Source organism: Mustela nivalis (assembly GCF_964662115.1).
Source record: "Mustela nivalis genome assembly, chromosome: X".
In the NCBI taxonomy this organism is placed as follows: domain Eukaryota; kingdom Metazoa; phylum Chordata; class Mammalia; order Carnivora; family Mustelidae; genus Mustela; species Mustela nivalis.
In genome coordinates, this window is record NC_139040.1 from 11,421,309 (window position 1) to 11,439,732 (window position 18,424).

General features: G+C 44.6%; 1 long non-coding RNA gene across 3 annotated transcripts in view; it reads right to left on the reverse strand.

The window, feature by feature from the left end:
• Nucleotides 1–378: 378 nt before the first annotated feature.
• LOC309856241 overlaps nucleotides 379–18,424 on the reverse strand; it is a 55,345-nt gene continuing 37,299 nt past the window's right edge. Inside the window, exons 4-5 of one of the 3 annotated variants that reach the window (XR_014307112.1) lie at nucleotides 4,985–5,095; nucleotides 379–3,771 (exon numbers count right to left, since the gene is read on the reverse strand). This is a non-coding gene — a long non-coding RNA (uncharacterized lncRNA). Of the gene's footprint in view, nucleotides 3,772–4,949; nucleotides 5,096–18,424 lie in introns of all 3 variants that reach the window. The other 2 variants (XR_014307113.1, XR_014307114.1) reach the window with 2 other exon arrangements.

Below are 18,424 nucleotides of genomic sequence, written 5' to 3' on the forward strand. Positions count from 1 at the left end.
CAAAGGAAGTACTGTTTCAGGTCTCTTTCACAAGCAAGAAAAATACTGAAAATCAATTTTTATTCCTGCTCTCTTCTTAAAACCATCATGCATACCATTTTTGAGAGGAATTAGATAAAATACCAAAATATTAAAATTTTGCAAAGACAGGAGTAAACTATCATATTTAGCTCTATAATGTTTATAATAACAATAACAATAATGGTGATGATAATAATAATAATATCTAATAGCAACAATTTATTGAGCGCTTGCTATGTGCCAGGCACTGTATTAAGCATTTCTTGTAATCTCATAGCAATCTAACAATGCAGGTATTTTGACCCCATTTTACAGATTAGAAAGTCAAGTCTGAAACGGTTAAGAAGCATGCCCACCATCACATAGTTGGTAGCTGGCAGGGACAAGATTGAAGGCAGGTCTGACTCCACAGCCTAGGCCCTGAGCTGACTTGTCACACCGCAATAGCCCAAGGGTTATGGTGCCAGGACTAAGCACCACTCATCCAAAGAGAGGGAGACCCCCCTCACCCAGGGCAGACAAGAAGCCGGTGGCAAAGCCCCCCTTACCTAAGTCCCATGCTCTTCTCAGTATGGCCCTCATCACACCACTGCCAACTGACCCAGAGCCAACTCTGGGTATTTGCAAAAATAGGTTAATTGTATCACTGGCTTTACATAGTAATGTAAGAGGAAGTACAATGTCTGAAGCACAACTAGATTCATATTTAACTCCTCAACATTCATTATTCATGTTAATGAAATGTACTGTTTAGCCTTTATTTGATGTTATGGCTCCCAAGAACATATATACTCTGTCCATGCCACAATTTATCTCTGGATTCTTAAACAAACATAGAGCACTGATATCAAGACCATTAAAAGGTAACTCTATGTAAAGTTCAGTGATCAATTATTCCATAGCACAAACATGGTTCACACACCCCTTTAGACTACACACACTCTCAAAGCCCTTTATTAGCATTCAAGTGGCAGCAGCTCTGAAATCCAAATGTGTGCATTTGCCAATGTGTGCAGAACCTCCTCTGCATTTTGAACTTAAAAGATCTTAAACAAACAAAAGGTTCTTTTGAAGTGTAACACCGGTTTTTTAATATTCTCTACAAAGTTCAGCAACTTGGGCTGCTCTTTCTCCCCACCTCCTTTCCATTCTTTTCTTTTTGCCAGCTGTTAAGTATGTTGTAAAGAAGAAAACTGCTAGGCACTTCGTAACACTGAACCCAAGAATTTACCTGAACCGTTTGATTCCACCCAAACTGTGTATAAAATCTTCTAAAAGAAATTTCAGCTTGTCAATTTCGGGGACTATTCTTAATGTGAAAAAGGAATAAAAGAAACACCCAGTTACATGCACTTCTATTTCTACCACTTTGCCTGTACCAACTTTCAAATTCACCTGTAAGTTCTGCTGACTTGTTAAATTCAGCCATGTTGAAATGTTCTGGCTTTTATCCTCATCAATGATACTTCTTAGATTATTTTAACTGGGTATTACCTTAAACAAGAATTAGATTTATCTCAGTAATGTATTTCAAATGGCCTGGTCCCTAGACAAAAGTTTGCATCTATCAAGTCAAAGTCTAGGCATCCCTCTGACAACTAAATCCATACAGTAGTCAGTTTCCCATTGTATTATTTTATATTAATGGTTCCCAGTTGATGCTCTCCAACTTAAATTTGATTTCTCCAATTCTGGTCAAATTAAGAGAAAAATTTCCAAGGCAATAATCTCAGTGAATGGTAAAATTTATCAGGAAGTTACATTCTCTAAAGGCATATGGAACCATTGATTAAACTGATAAAATAATCATTGACTTAAAACTATTTACCTCTAGATATGATTAAGAATACACCAATTATCCATGGAACCTTGGAACAGCAACCCTGACACAGAGTTCTCTCTGCTTTGGTTTATGAAAATAGCTACAACATGTGAAGGTGTTTTCCTCATAATATCTATAATTTTCCCCAAGCCCTGTAACTCAGAAGAAAAAGAACAATTACTACAAATAAACTCATGGGAGGCCCTCTCTGTCTTTCCTTTCAGGAAATTGATGTTGTGTTTGTTTCTTTTTTTTCTATGCCTAACTCTCTTTTCTGGAAGGGACTAAACCATGGTCAAACTTGAACCAGAAGCCACCATTTTTAAAATATCAAGAACACAGTGCAGCAACACTACTACTTACCTTGGTCTCTATGAAAGGGCTCAGGTACACTCAAGAAGATTGAAGCAGCTTTCTCTCAACGTAACAATGCCAGAGATAGAGGGACCTTGGAGACCAAGTGGTCCTAATCTCTCATTTGATGGGTAAGGAAAGAGTAGGGTGGTTTGAATAAAACCATCCATTGAGCTAGTAGTAGAGCCAAAATTTGGAATAAAGTTTCCCTAGATCCTGGGCCCACCACCATTTGCATTGTATTTTCTATTACAATTCTGTTTAGACTTAAAGCAGCAGTTAGCAGCCATGGCTGTATATATAAAAAAAAAAAAAAAAAAACAGTTGAGGAGCTTTCAAAATTTACAGATGCTGACCCCATCCCTGATTCAGCACATCTAGGGGCAGGTCCCAGAACTCTGTATTTTTCAAAGCTCCCTAACATGATCTGGATGCATTGAGAACTGCTATGGCTTAGAGCAGGCATGTAGGCTTCTCTGGCACTGTTGGGGGGGGGCGGGGGTCACTAGAACCACAGCACCTGAAAACGAGTTTTCAAGTCTCATCTGCCTCTTTTGAACCTATTGAGGAATATCTGTCATCTCAACTGTAACTATGCGAGCAAGCCCTTTTAACTTTTGTATTTTTTTCCCCTTTCCTCTGCTCACTTCAAACTCAAGTATAGCTAGGCTTTCATTCAGACCTCCGGGCTGGGGGTGGGGGGAATTATTGGATTTCCACCACCCTCAGGGAAGAAGTTTCAGTCAGAACCCCTTTCCCGGAGGATATTCAAATGTTCAGATTCCTGGAAAGACCAGATATGAGAACAGAGATCAATGGAAATGAACTCTAGCAGCTTCTACTCCTCAATTAGATGCCAAAGTAAATGCAGGAGTCCATTGTCATTGCACTGCCCTTCGAGACTGACCCATAGCTACCTCATACAACTGCTGCAAAGCAAGTTCACTGATACCAAACCAGGTAAAGGGCAAGGGTCTGGATTCTTTCTACTGAAAGAGCAAGTTAGGCTTAAACAGAATTAAAATAAATTTCAGGATCGAGAGTACAAAATCAGATTGTGCAACCAAGTAGAGTAACTCCCCTCCCTAGGTATGAGAGTTGAGTTCCTGAAACTCTCGCTGTAGAGGAATTTCTGTTGGAGGGACTCACGAGCTTTTGGGGAAAACTGGGGCCAAGGAAGGGAGTATTAGGACAGCCCAGACCATTGGTTTGTTCACTCAAATAAAACACGAAGTAAACTGAAGCTTGTTGGTATTTTCCTAATTTTGCATCAGCAATTGTGATTAGTGGGCAATTAATTTCTTTTTATCTCTGATCTCAAGGTGAACACAAGCATGCGTCAATACAAATGCTGGTCATCACAGCAGATAATGGGAAAAGAAGCAAGACACTTGGGTTTTGTCTGGAGATAAGCTCTTCTGCGCTGCTTTCATCTTCTGGAACATGGATCAGCACATCATCAGAGAGAGCTGTCGGAGTCTGCATCCCAAGGCTCGACTCTCAGTGTGTGGCCTTTCTGCATGCCTGTGCAACGGGTTTGAATGACAAGGCCCGAAGGTCCAGCCTCTTCTTCCCTGTTGAAGCAAACAGAGAGAAAAGACTTACTGGCGTTCATTTGAAGCTTTCTTATTACTGCTTTATAGGGTTGTGGGTAATCATTTAAATCTTGCCTGTAGGTCAATAAATACTCTGTCGAAGGATGTCTTTCCTTCAAACCATTACAGCCATTGGATTTGCAGAGTGGCTGCTTCAGCATTCTTCGAGTTCTGGATGTTAACCTACGCTGACCTCTTTTATCAATTTTTGATATGATCACATCACTGAAAAATTTCTCAACTGTCTTCTGAGGGTGAGAATCCAACAGTTCAGCAAAATGTCACTTCATTCGAGGTCTTCAAATCCTCAACCCCCCAAATGTTTCCCGGATGCACTTTCGATTTCTTCTACCATTTTCCTCAATCGGTTTCTTCCGGTACTCAGGCAGCTTCACGACCAGCTTCCTCTGCCAGCCATTTCTTGTCACACAGACCATGGCGTTTCTCGAACCTATCCAACCTATCCATTACTCGCCATGAATGCTACAGTGTTTTGTCCAGATCGAAATTTAAACAAGCATTTTTGTGATGCTCACTGGCCAGTGACGCCTACAGGAGGAGGCCCCATTCGGCTCTCTCTGTTAGAAGCCAGCCATGCCCATCTTTTTCCATTGTCTCTGTTTTGACATTTCAAGCTATGTATGATTGTCCACAATGAGTCTGCTGTGCCCCTCCATACACTGGCCCTAATAGCTTCCTCATTTTTCTTTACTGTGCAAATTAGGGATGTATTAATACCCCCAAAACGCCCCACAGAGGTCTTGGTTTCACCGTTATCCAGCATTTCAAGAACTTTCGTTTTGTTTGCTATTGATAGTGCTCTTCTTGCCCTCGTTGCTCTGCTTGCATTTCTATCATCTTATTCTGGCTTTGCTGCTTGAATGCCATTCTTAACCAAATTACACAAATTCACAAGTATTGAAAGTATTTAGACCACTGAGCAGGACATGACACTAACCTGTGATATATACGAAGCCAAGGACAACACTCACAAGACAAATAAGAAAAGCAAAACAGCTTTTGGATGACAACACGTGTATGTGTGTGATCAATGGCCATAGAGGGAAGGACAGGCAGAAGACCAAGGGCAGAAGCAACCCCAGTGTTGGTCTTGTCCCATGAGATCATCAGCAAGATGACATGATGGTGACTTGAACCTGCATATTGTTCCAAAACTCTCAAAGGTACACACTAGGTCAACTCAAAGTTTGTATGAGATTGACTTGCAGTTGCGACATGACCATGGAACTCGGGAGTTAAGGTCAGGCCACCAGGCTCAGCCAAGAAGGACAAATATCACCATCTAGGCGAAAGCAGACACAAAAATAGGAAATGAAGTATGGAACAGAGGCAGACTGCCTGAGTAGCTTTTACCTTAGCAAGGAAACAGAAATTTGGAAGAATAATCATACATGCCAAATTGCCCTTACAAAGGCTGTACCAATTTGTATGCTTGCTAACAGTGGGTAAGAGTCCTTTTCTCCCGTATGTTCACCAACATGAAATATTACCAATCTTCGTAATTTGTGCCAAACAGAAGGTGAATAACAAGGTAGCTCATTTTTGTGTTAATTTTCATTTCTTTAATCGCCTTTCCATATGGTGAGTCATTTCTATTTCTTCATCTTTAAATTGTCTGTTTATAGCCTTTGCCCACTTTAAAATGTTTTTCTTGCTGATTTGTAGGCACTATTAGCATATGCAGGAACTCTTATTTTTAACTCTATGTTGCAAATGTTTTGTCTGAGCTTGTCATTTACTTTTTAACTTTGTCTTTTGCCATCAAGATGGTTCAAATATTTATGTAGTTAAATGTTTCATGCCTTGCTTTGAAAAGGCTTCTCCTCCCTAAGATGATAAAAATATGTTCACGTACTTTCTTTCATTATTTTTATAGCTCTGTGCTGTTAATTCAAGGTATGGAGGAAAGGATGGACTACTCACTCAGTGAATAGTGTTGGAATGAATGATGGTCCATCGGCAAGAATGTCAGAAGGCCTCTCCCAATGGCATTTCCCCTCTGTACTAGAGACAGGGGCTCTGGTAGAGTCAGAGCCCCAGGATGACCAAGTTGGAGGCTCAAGTCGATTCCAGTTGATGGGCCAGTGTTCTCCGGAGATCAGTATAGCTTGAGGAGGGGAGTGTTTCCAGATGAATCTATACTCCTGCCTTATATCAACTGAGGGACAGTTGATGTAAGTTCCAGCTCTCAGATCTCTGAGCTTCAGATAATGGCTTCACTACTAATGAACAGTCACTCACAGTTCTGGCACAACTGGAGAAACTTGGATATGAGGAGGCTGCTGGAGGAGACTAGGTGATGACTGCTGACTCTATAGGGACAATCACAGAACCATGATCATATCGGCAAATACTTTTTTGGGGGGAGGAGGAGAGCTGAAGCAAATACACATATAACTAGTCACACTTGTTTTATGAAAAAAGGTTAACAATCGTTCATTCCAGGTGGTTTGGAGGTAGGCATGCATTTCACTATCTCCCTTCTCTGGAGATCCGAACATTCTCATAATAAAAAGTGTGTGTATGCGTGTGCAAGCACATGTGTGCATGAGGTAATAATCTCCTATCTCTTGGGTCCATGCTGGGTACTAGCACATAGGTGTCAATGGCTTTTCAGGTTAAATACAAGATTCAAAATGACAACAAAAGAACACCCTCTCCCTCTGCCCTGTCCCCACTCGTGTGTGCGTGCACTCTCTCTCAAGTAAATAAATAAATAAAGTCTTTTTAAAAAGAGGTGGAGATGTATGAAAGGAAATAAGGAGCAAACAAGAGCATAAAAACGGATGACGCAGGGCAGGGCGAATGACTATGTTTAACCAAATCCCTGGTTCATTCAACCGACTTTCAAATGATGGAATGTACCTTCTACCCACAACATTCACTTTGGGTCAGAGCTTCACCTTGTGTGCTCTGCCCTTGCTAAGGATATGTCACTTTTGTTAAGATGCTGGCACCCAGCCAATGTGAAGAGTAAAGCCCCTGAAATAAACATCCTGTTACTTTTCAGTTCCGCTAACTGTACAGAGACCGGAAGCTGTGCGCATTCCTTCGCAAGGTATGATTCCCAAGTACATTTATCTCAAGGGCTGAGGGTGTCACATCCTTCCTCTAGTCCTTGTGCTGTCTCAAGGAGAAATAGAGCCTAGCTGACAGAGCTGTGAGTTGAAGCTCTCACAGCTCAAGTGCCCAAAAGGGCAGGAAGATCTCAGGATGTTTTTTCCGTTGGTGGCATTTCAACACGGAAGAACAAGGACTTTCTTGACAGGCCACACCCTGTAAGGACTTGTCTGGACAACCCAGAGTGAGTTCTTCGCAGCCTCCGCTGTGAAAGGACCTTTGGTTTCAAGGGGTTTGCTGTCATACAAGCTGCGTAGAGCTATCTGTCTCCCCCTTCACAAAGCGTAAAACACACACACTCAAGTGGCAAGCTCAAAAAGTAAAGACCATCTGAATCATTTAACATTTTGGAGAACAGGGCAAGTGAGTGGGAAGGAAGTGGAGGTAGAGGCAGGAAATGCTCAGAAAAATGAGATGAGGATGAAAGACAGGGTGGGGTGGCCGAAGTGGACAGAAAAACACAAAGCTGGGAAGTCTGTTGAAAGAAATCACAGAAGGCCTCAGATGGCAGAATTCCTTGGGGAGACGGAGTTATGTTTAACTGTCCTCCTATTAATGAAAGGGTTTTTTGCAATAAATAAAAAATTTAGGGGTGCCTGAGTGGCTCAGTGGGTTAAAGCCTCTGGCTTCGGCTCAGGTCATGATCCCAGGGTCCTGGGATCAAGCCCCGCATCGGGCTCTCTGCTCGGTGAGGAGCCTGCTTCCCCCCTCTTTCTGCCTATCTCTCTGCCTACTTGTGATCTCTCTCTCTCTCTCTCTGTCAAATAAATAAATACAATCTTTTAAAATAAATAAATAAATAGATAGATAGATAGATAATTTACAAAGATGTTTAGGATAAAGCAGATCTGTTCTTCCCTTTACTAGGTCTCGGCACACGCATTCCTAGGAGAAAAAGTCCTATTTGTGTCCTAAATAATTTAGGTATATCATGCTGGTATTTATTGTCACATTGCTATTTTGTTCTTGCTATTTTAATGTTTGATAACTACAGTTACAAAACATCTTCTTTCCTTCCATGGTTCGATGGGTCATTAATCAAATAGACAACCACAAGTTTTTAATAATAATGTATTTTTCACATTAATATTTCATGGGAAATCATGCATATTTCTTACTGTATCCAAATATTTTTTATAGCTCTGAAAATTCTCTCCGCCCCAAAAAGTCAAAGGATTCTATGCAGCGACAGTGCCCTCTGCTGGTTACAGCGTGGAACAGCTACTCCCGGACAGGGAAAGCATGCAACCACCTAGGTGGTGGGCCATGCACCCTGCGGGACAAGGCCCCGGAAGTCCACATTTCCTCAGTTCCCTCCACTTTTGTACTAAGAATGTTGACTCAGTACCTCCTTGAGGTAAGCAAACTCGTCTCAAATGGCCAGGAATTGGGCAAGTGATCCGGCGAATTCCTCTTTTTCCCTGGTCTTTTGAGGAACTGGACACACCCAAAGCTTCCAAAGTTTTGTTTCTTTTCTTTTTTTTTTTTTTAAAGAAAAGGCACATACATTTGAACAATAGTTCCTGATCTCCTTAATGTGCTCTTCCTCTTTACCTCATTTTCACTGCCCTGTGTCAGACAAGAGGGAGGAACCCTTTAAGGAATCCAACTGCCAGTCCTAATGGCCTTCCACGTTCCAACTTGAAATATAACTAGGCCACCTCCTCAGCTGGGCCAGATGTGCCCTTTGTCTCTGTCTTAGCCATGAGGACAACAAACACCACAAGGTCAGCATAAAACGGTTCTAGGGGATAATGACCACTGAAAGCCACTTTGAGCCAGTGCCCCACGCTGGCTGCGGGTGAGAGTTGAACGAGGTATAATAAAGGGGAGATGCACTGTAAATCACAGAGCATCGTCCTCATTAAACATGCTCCTATCACTGCAAATTCAGACCGAATTGCAGTACCAGGAAATGCTCGTGGCGGCTAGAGAGAAACAAGGTGTCCCCAAGCACAGAAGAATCCCTCTTCCTGCAAAATAATTTCCCCAGTCCTTCCCTGCTGCTTGTGGTTCCTTTACAATGTTTATACTCATCCCAATTCTGAATGGATTCCTAAACCCATTAAAGGAGCACAGCTTCCTCCTGTGCCTTACTTCTGTGGGGTTTTGCTGCTTCCAATGCAGAGCTTTGCAACCTGGGGCTCTTGCAAAAGCTCTTACCTTCCGTCTCCTCCCAACTCCATACTGTTCCTCCCAACTCCGTACTGTTCTTATGGCCTCAGTGAGCCAGGAACGGGGCTTGCTCCTGGAGGCACAGAGTGGCGAAGCAGCAGTGTCTCCTTCCTGCCGCCCAGCCAGGGAGTTATGCACACGATAAAAACCCAACTCACTGCACACAAAGAGCCAATGTGAAGTAGGACAAAAGTCCAGGCCTTGGGAGCAGAGGGAGAGGAGGGAATCACTTTGGAGTTGATTTGCAGAGCCTGGAATTAGGATGAGGCCAGTGTGGCTAAGTGGTGTCACATCAGGGTCAGATCGTGTCTTTATTTCACATTCTCATGTTCTGTTCATCATGGGATTTTTCTCTATTAACTTTGAGTAGATATTGCATTAATTTTTATCCTAATTACTGGGTGTCTTGGTGCGCCCCGCCCCCGTGCCCCGCACGCGCCTTTAATTTTGCGCCCAAGGTGTCTCACTCGATTTGCCCCGAGCAAATCGGGCAATTGGAAAAAATGGGGCATTGGAGTGAGGGATACTTGAGGGCCTTAATGTTGCTACTGGAAGAGAGGTAAACGGCCGCCCCGGGCTACCGCAGTTCGTGGGGAGCGGGAGGCCCGCAAGGCGAGCTTCGGCGGGGCGTGCGCGGGCGGCCGGGAGCCCACGACGCTGCGCGCCCGTCATCAGTCGCAGCCCCCGAGGGAAACAGGCCTGGTGCGCGCTGAATGCCAAAAGGACGTGGCTGTACCTGCTCCGGGACCCTGCAAGCGCCTCTCCTAAACGCAAGATACGATCCGCTTGCTGCCGCGCGGGGACGAGGCGTCAGTCCTCGCCCTGCGCCCACCGAAGCCGCGCGCGTCGGCGCCGCCTTTACCACCCGGCCGCTCCGGGGAGGGGGGTCCCCCGGGGCACTCTCGCCGCGCCCGTCGCCCGCCCGACGTCCCCTCTCTCCGCGCCGGGTGGGCCCGTCCGCCGCAGGGATGGGAAGACCGCGTGCGGCCACTTCCCGGACGGTGGCCGCGTGTCACACCGCTCCCTCCACCCCCTGCCCCTTGTCCCCGCGGCCCAGCCAGGCCCCGCGGCGGCAGCCGAGAGGCCCTCTCGGTTACCCAGGTCAAGGCCAAAGTGTCCAGCGTCCGCAAAGGGCCGTTATTCCGCGGCAGTCAAAGTCGCTGATCGCCTGACCGCTTGGGCAGGTGGCCAATCTGAGGACGGTCTCTCGCATCCCATGTCTTTTCGTGGAAGGTCACCAAGCAAATGAAATCCGTGTCCACCGTTGGTGCAGAAGAGCGTGCTACCGGGTGCGCGCGCAGAAACGAAAACAAGACGCTAAAGCAAGCTCTAGCGATCGCTGCCGTGGACCCGCTTGAAACTTCCATCAAGAGGGACGACCCGGTGTTCAGACAAGGGTGGGGGTCTGCGGCGACCCGGCCGGCAGTAAGCCCAGGCCCCCTAGAACACCAGCCTGGGAACACGGGATCTGCTGTTCCCACGCAGCCCCTTCCTAAGCCCTCAAATTTCTCTGAAGCTCTTCGCAAGTGCCTTTGGGTTTCTTACGAATCAATTAAAATGGCTTGTTCAAGTGAGGCTGGCACTCGGAAAAGAAGCACATACTCCTGGAAAATGGATGTGAAAACTAGTGTTTATGCCGCGCGGTTGTTTGGATGCACTCAGGTTTGGGGGATGTGGAGGTGCTCCTTTCCCTCAACGCTCTAAAGACCTAGTTCACTTCAGGAGCCCTGACTGCAGATGTTTGGTTATTTTTAAGACCTTACTAAATAAATGATGGACAAAAGTCCGTAAGTACAAGAACTGCCAGGTTTACCAATAAAAACACAGGTCAGGTGGTTAAAATGGAATCCCAAATAAACACTTCGTTAATACAAGTATGCCCTATGCAATACAGGGAAAAAACTTTTATGTTAAAAATGATTTGTTGTTTAACTGAAATTCAAATTTAACCAGGTGTCCTGTTTTGTTTTGTTTTGTTTTGTTTCTGGCAACTCTAAGAACAATGCACCCACTACTTGAATTCTTTTTTTTTTTATAGTCAGTCTAACAAACAAGATACAAAGCTATATTGAGAGGTAGGCGAAAATATTACAAACATTCCCAGAAATTTGTCCGCGTAAGAAAAAATAAGCCACATTGAAATATTTATCATGAAAGCAGTAAAAACGTTTATTTACATTCATTAAGGAAACTGTCAGCCTGATAGTTAAGACTATTAAGGGTATTAATCCAGGGAGCTACGCATGACTCCTCGGGGAACAAGTCAGGCCTGTTGCCATTTTTTTTGGTATGGTCTTTGAGCTAAAAATGGTTTCTATATTTTTAAATGGTGTAAAAGAGTAAAAAGAATAGTATTTTGTGGTAAGCCAAACTTATATGAATTTCAAACTGCATCCATAATTAAAATTCATTGCAACCAGCCATGCCCACTCGTTTTCTCATCGTCTCAGTGTATTTGCAAGCTTGCAGCCGGCAAAGCTGAGTCCATTCAACAGAAATGGATCGGCTTGCAAAGCCGGAAATATTTACTCTCTGGCCCTTTACAGAAGCAGTTTGTTGACTCCTGATATGGATGAAACCATTACCTGCAAAGTGGTGTTATAAATAATCGTTAAGTCTGGTAGCTTTAACTCCGACTGGGTTAAACACTTCCTTATTTGCAGAAATTATTTGCTTAGCTGTCCTTTTTCTCCCGGTCAAAAGGATTGTGTTTTCATAGATTCAAAATTTTGGTGAACTGAAAACCAATGGCGTTTGAATGAGATTTGTTTTCACAATACAGGTGGTCTCCACTTCTCACAAGTTTTAGTTCAGCCTTTGTCCCTTGCTGCACTGCTGGAATACTGCCGCATTTTGTAGGTCTCTAACCTGAACATTGTTTTACCAAGTGGCTCGCCTGCCATCTAGTGGGGAAAGTTATAACTGAAGTATTATTTATTTACTTAGAAAAACTGACTAGCTAGCGATGGGCTGTAGGACCTTGAATAGTGATGATAATAGTTATTCCTTACATTTGAACAGCAGCTTGTGATTTACAAAGCATTTCCCCATATAGTATTGTACTTAATCCTCCTTCAGGACAAGTGCTGTGTTCTAAGCGGATCTTCTTTGCCCTATTTTTCTGATGAAGAAACGGAGTCTGCACGTTAACTTACTCAGGGTCATCCAGGGGGCTCAAACCCAAATGCCATGTTCTGCTCACTAAACTCAACTCGTTTGAACTTAAGTTCCTTTGTTTCTACATGTCTAGCTCTACTCTATGAATGATTTTGAAAGTCTAGTTGCCGCAGGTACATTTATTTTAGGAAATTTCCATGGATAGTGTTTTTAAACAAACATGAGCCATCCAAAATATCCCTTCTCAAGGAAAACAAAATCAAAAGAGGCACACACAATTTTTTCCAGGCAATTTTTTAATTAGTATCTATCAAAAACAGGATAGGAGTTAAGATCCATTTTCTAATGAAAGCTGCAAAAACTGGGCAGAAGACACTCCTTGCTTGACCCTTAGAGGGCTGACTGTTGAATACAGCCACTGGCCACCTTTATATCTTTTTTGATTGAGATCTATACTAATAATTGTTCCAGTGTAATGATTCCCTTACTTTTAGGTCTTCAGAATGATGTTTGCAAAGAGCTTTGAGATGGTGAGACACAGATGTCTCAAAAGAGATCCATTTTAATTGCTCTGTGTCTCAGGAACTTCCAGAGGCTTGTTGTCAATCTACAAAGGAAACTTTGAGCCTGTTCTGCTAAAGCTCATTCAGGAAGGGAGATTTGTGGGCTCTTCCAGGAGTTACTAAAGTGCCTCTGTCTCGTAACGGCAGCCCGTGTGCTTAGCGATGACCAGGAACCAGATTCAATAACCGAAGTTTAGGGCAAGCCCTAAGAGTCACCTTTACGATGGCATCCATCTGCTAGAACTCCAGCTGGGCCCACAGAGGGAATATATGAAATCACAGGCCACCTGCTAAACGCAACTGTGTATGTCGAGTGTGTCCAAAAATGCACCAAGTGTCAACACAAGAAAGAACAGTTTCTAGAACTTTGCAGATCACTGTTCTCAGGCTGTGCCTGTTTCTTGCGAGCCTGCCCCCAGTGGGAACGCTGCAGGATTACTTGCAAATAGTCATACTTTCATACTAAAATTTCAGCTTGAGATAGGAGTAGGAAAACTGAGGCACCTGGGACATAGGCGATCAAGTCTTCGAGTGCCAGACTTTCTCACCACCTTACTTTTTTTTTAAGGATTTATTTAGCTATTTGAGAGAGAGAGAGAGAGAGAGAGAGAAAGCATGAATCGGGGAGGGGCAGAGGGGGAAGGAGGGAGAGAATCTCAGGCAGATTCCCCATCCAGCATGGAGCCTGATGCGGGGTTCAATCTCCTGACCCTGAGATCAAGACCTGAGCCCAAACCAAGAGTCGGACGCCCCACCAACTGAGCCACCCAGGTGCCCCCAGCACCACCTTCAGGCTAACAACAGGTAATCTGTATTGTTTGCAAGCTTTTTTGATTATGGGACTTGTACATGATGTGTGCGATCTGTAGACAGAGGAGCCATCCGCAACCCTAGCTTGGACATGGTCCTGGACCTGTTTTACTGGTTGCCCCCATCGTTCTAGAAGATAACACTCTGGTCGGGCCATTTAAACTGCTGAGGCCTGATTATTGACTTAACAGTGACGCCAAGAGGACAGTATGGCTTAGCGCAAGAACTTAGCTCACCATGGCTGCTGCCAACAAGTCCCACGTGCCGTGTGCTCTCCTGCGAGGAGCTGCTGTGGGAGCACCAGCTGGGGGGTGGGGACAGTATTACTGTCAGCCCCATCGTACGGAGGTTCAGACCAAGGCCCAGAGAGGCTAAGAGACTTGCTCAGTTTCATCAGTGGGCTTGACTGGGAAGGACGCGGCGATATTTGAACCCCACCAGCCCAACCCCAGGGCCCCAATCCCAAAGCAAAGTCAGAAGAAGAAAAGACAGCTGCCGACTCCATGAAGTCCAGCGACCCAGCGTGACGTCCACTAGCTTCCACGTCTAGCTGCATCTCCTGTTTTCCTTACATGGGGCCATCGCTCAGCCTTGTCCACTCTTGCAGCTCCAAAGGCCTTCCACTAGCAGGCCAGGCCTGTGCTCACGCCCTTCCTGCTGCTTCTTCCCCTCCCTCGCCCCTTCCCCTGTTGAACGTCTACTCAGCCATTAAGGCCCAGCTGCCATTAGACCTCTTAAAAAAATATATACATATATATGTATATATATTATATATATATATATATATATATATATATATATATATACAATTTATGTATTTGAGAGAGTGAGAGAAAGAAGCAGATTCCCCACTGAGTGGGGAGCCTGACATGAGACTCGATCCCAGGACCCTGAGATCAGAACCTGAACCACCCAGGTGCCACCCAGGTGCTCCTGGACCTCTTTGCGCAATCCTTACCGGAGGCCCCCTCCCTCACAGCCCCTGGTCAGAAGTTCTCCTAGGGCACTCAGCACCTTTTACCTGGTATGCATTCACTAGACTCTAAACTCACTAACGAAAGCCCAGCTCAACCTCGGCTTCAACCATGACTCCTTGGTTTCCCAAGTACATTAACTCATAGGTTTCCTCAACACTTTGTTCTTGCCTTAAGTGTCTCTAACACTTAACCTTACTCCGGCGTGCTGTCATTACTCTGCACATCTGCCTTACCCCAGAAGGGTAAACTCCTTGAGAGCAGACAGTGTTTTCTTTGTCTCTGTATCCTCAGCCTAGCACAAGCTCCTGTTCATTTGCTTGTCGAATGAATAAGTGAGTGAGTGAAGCCCTTCCTGAATTCCCCCAGCTGAACACCAAGAGCTCCTGGTTCCTTCCTTATGACATTTTTTAAATCTTTGTTGGACTATAAGCATCTTAAGGTTGGAGCTACGCCTTAGGCATCTCCATGGTTCCATCACTTAAAAGAACTCCTGGTCCAGTACATGAATTCAGTAAATATTTTCTGAATGAATAATTCATCACAACAAACAGAGACCCTTAATGATAGGCTCACAGGTGGTCCTAAAGAATCAGTTTTCAGAAAGAGGGCTGGGGCGCCTGGGTGGTGCAATCGGTTAAGTGTCCGACTCTTGATTTCAGCTCAGGTCGCGTCCTCATGGCCATGAGACTGAGCCCTATGTCAGGCTCCGCACTCAGCACAGAGTCTGCTTAAGACTCTCTCTCCTCTCCTTCTGCCCTTCTCCCTGCTAATTCTCTCTCTCTCTCTCAAATAGGTAAATAAATCTTTTAAAGAAGAAGAAGAAGGAGGAGGAGGAGGAGAAGGAGAAGGAGAAGGAGAAGAAGGAGAAGAAGCAGCAGCCGGAACTGTATGGGACTCAGCCATGAAGGCTGAGGTGCGCTGAGCATCTTGGAAGGGCCGTGAGCTCTGGGACGCGTCACTCACCCCGTACAAACAAGCGCCCATCCTTTACCGCCGTCAGTACTGACATTAAAGGCAGTTCATTATTCTTGGCTTTGCTACTGGAGGTGTTAGGAAAACAAACATCAACATCCTCCAAGAGAATAGGACAAAGTGATAAAAACCCATAAAGAAAAAACTATTTTCAGGTTCATGCAACACCTGTATACATTCTGTGAAAAAATTGTGCATCCAGGGGGCGCCCAGGTGGTTCAGTCAGTTAAGCATCAGCCTTTGGCTCATGACCTCGGGGTCCTGGGTCAGGCCCCTGCTTGTCCCTCGCCCTCTGCCTGCTGCTCCCCCTGCTTCTACTCTCTCTCTCTCTGTCAAATAAATAAAATCTTTTTTTAAAATTATGCATCCATTTGCCAGTGTGATGATATCCCAATCCTAGCTAGTATTCCTCTCACAGGATTAAAAACATCATCTTAGGATGTTTCCTTAGATAAGGAAAATAGTAAATGAAAAAGCCTGTATTCTATGAATTCCTACCTATGCAATGGTAGGAAAGTGTTGAAATATCATTAAAAAACCTGTATGGGTCCAGAGGCTAATAATGGGTCATTGGGTCATCCTTATGCAATCAACTGATAATTAAGTAAAAAATATCTCAGAATGGAGTAGTCTTCAAAACTGGGTTCTATATAGAATGACACCACTGTAAGATGTAAGAGAAGAAAGAAAAAGAACATTTCCTGAGAACCTTCTAGGTGTCGAGTACTATCCTCAATGCTTTTACCCACCCACATTATCTAATTTATTGGTCTGAACAAAATCATGGGAGGTCGCATAGCTAACAAGCACCTGAACTGAAATTTGGTCACACATCTTCTCTGTCCTCACCTTTATTCTGCCCTCATGCCCCCCGATAAGAATTCGGTGCAGGGGCACTTGGGTGGCTCAGTGGGTTAAAGCCTCTGCCTTCAGCTCAGGTCATGATCTCAGGATCCTGAGATCAAGCACCGCATCGGGCTCTCTGCTCAGCAAGGAGCCTGCTTCCCCCTCTCTCTCTGCCTGCCTCTCTGTCTACTTGTGATCTCTGTCTCTGGGAAATAAATACATAAAATCTTAAAAAAAAAAAAAAAGAATTCGGTGCAAATACAACACTGAAATTCCTCGCCAGTTCTGTTTAACTGTATCCCTCCCCACCACAAGTGACATTTCAGACGCCGTCTGGGCCAGTTAATTGAACTGTGGAGATTCATTCAAACCATCTATGGCCAAGTGGTCAGGGTTTCTTCATAGATACCCTATTGGTAGATAACCCTACTGTCGATGCCTATGATCTTTTCCTTTAGAAAGCTTAAGCCTGTTAAGTTCCACAGCCTACTAGTGTTTTTACATTTTCTTCATCTTCCCCAAACACACAGTCTTAGTAGCCTGATGACAGAAAGCCAGTCCTGGCGATCCAAATGGGCTGAGCTCCAGTGGATCAATAACTCACTTGGCGGCTAAGTGGCCAAACGACCACCATCAGAAAACCTGGCACCCGATTCTTCTCTAGTCTGCCATTGATGGAGTGGGTCGTTTATCCTTGGCAGCGGTGACAGTGCCTTCCAGGCAATTCTGGCTGTTAGAGCAGTACGCCACCAGCATGCCACCAGGGGACGAAGAGCAAACACTTCTCGACAGTTTCGGACTAGGGGCAAGTTTGTGAGAATGTAGAACCACAAATCTCAGCAACAGAGTATTCATAGTCAGTTTTAAAAACACTAAGCGCTTGTCAAAATGGCAGAGTTGATTTCTTTTAGAATTAAATGAAAATGAAGGAACAACAATTAAGCATGAATTATCCACAAAAATGTTTTTAAGATTTGTAATTGCAGTTAATTGCTATAAAATATCATGTTGACTTAAAAAACTGTTAACAAAATTGAAAATAAAGTAATGGCAGGGTGAATGCATGTTTCCTTATGTTCCTTATCCCAGGCACAGGGGATAGGAGAAAGCCTGATGGGCTCTGTGACCCAGCTGCCTGCTGTGCCCATTGAGCCGGCCACATATCCATCTTCCTCTCATTGCACCGGCTTTCTCTCTCTCTCACTTTGTCCCTGCACATGTGAGAGGTCCCAATATTCTCTGCGCCTGTCCCCTGCAGAGCTCCTATGGTGGAGATACCAAAAGAAAACAATCCATGGGATTAAGAAAAATTAAAATGGAACCATGGAGGGGACACCTGGGTGGCTCAGTGGGTTAAGCGACTTCCTTAGGCTCAGGTCATGATCCCAGGGTCCTGGGATCGAGCCCCATGTCGGGCTCCTTGCTCAGCAAGAAGCCTGCTTCTCCCTCTCCCTCGGCCTGCTGTTCTGCCTACTTGTGCTATCTCTTTGTCAAATAAATAAATAAAATCTTTCTTAAAAAATAAAATGAAGCCATGGAGGTGCTCTGGCTTTAAAATTCCAGGGGCGCCTGGGTGGTATAGACGATTAAGCAAGCAACTCTTGATTTCAGCTCAGGTTATGATCTCAGGGTCGTGAGATCAAGCCTTGGGTCTCACACCATGCTGGGCATTAGAGCCTACTGGCAACTCTCTCTCTCCCTCTCCCTCTGTGCAACCCCCTCAAAAATAAATAAATAAATAAACAAACAAACAAACAAACAAAATTGGAATTCCAATGAATTACATCAGGGTCGATGTTCTCTAAGCTGGAGCTAACTTCAAAGCATGTCACTTTTGGGACGCCTGGGTGGCTCAGTTGGTTAAGCAGCTGCCTTCGGCTCAGGTCATGATCCCAGCATCCTGGGATCGAGTCCCACATCGGGCTCCTTGCTCCGCAGGGAGCCTGCTTCTCCCTCTGACTCTGCCTTCCACTCTGTCTGCCTGTGCTCACTTTCGCTCGCCCTCTCTCTCTGACAAATAAATAAAATCTT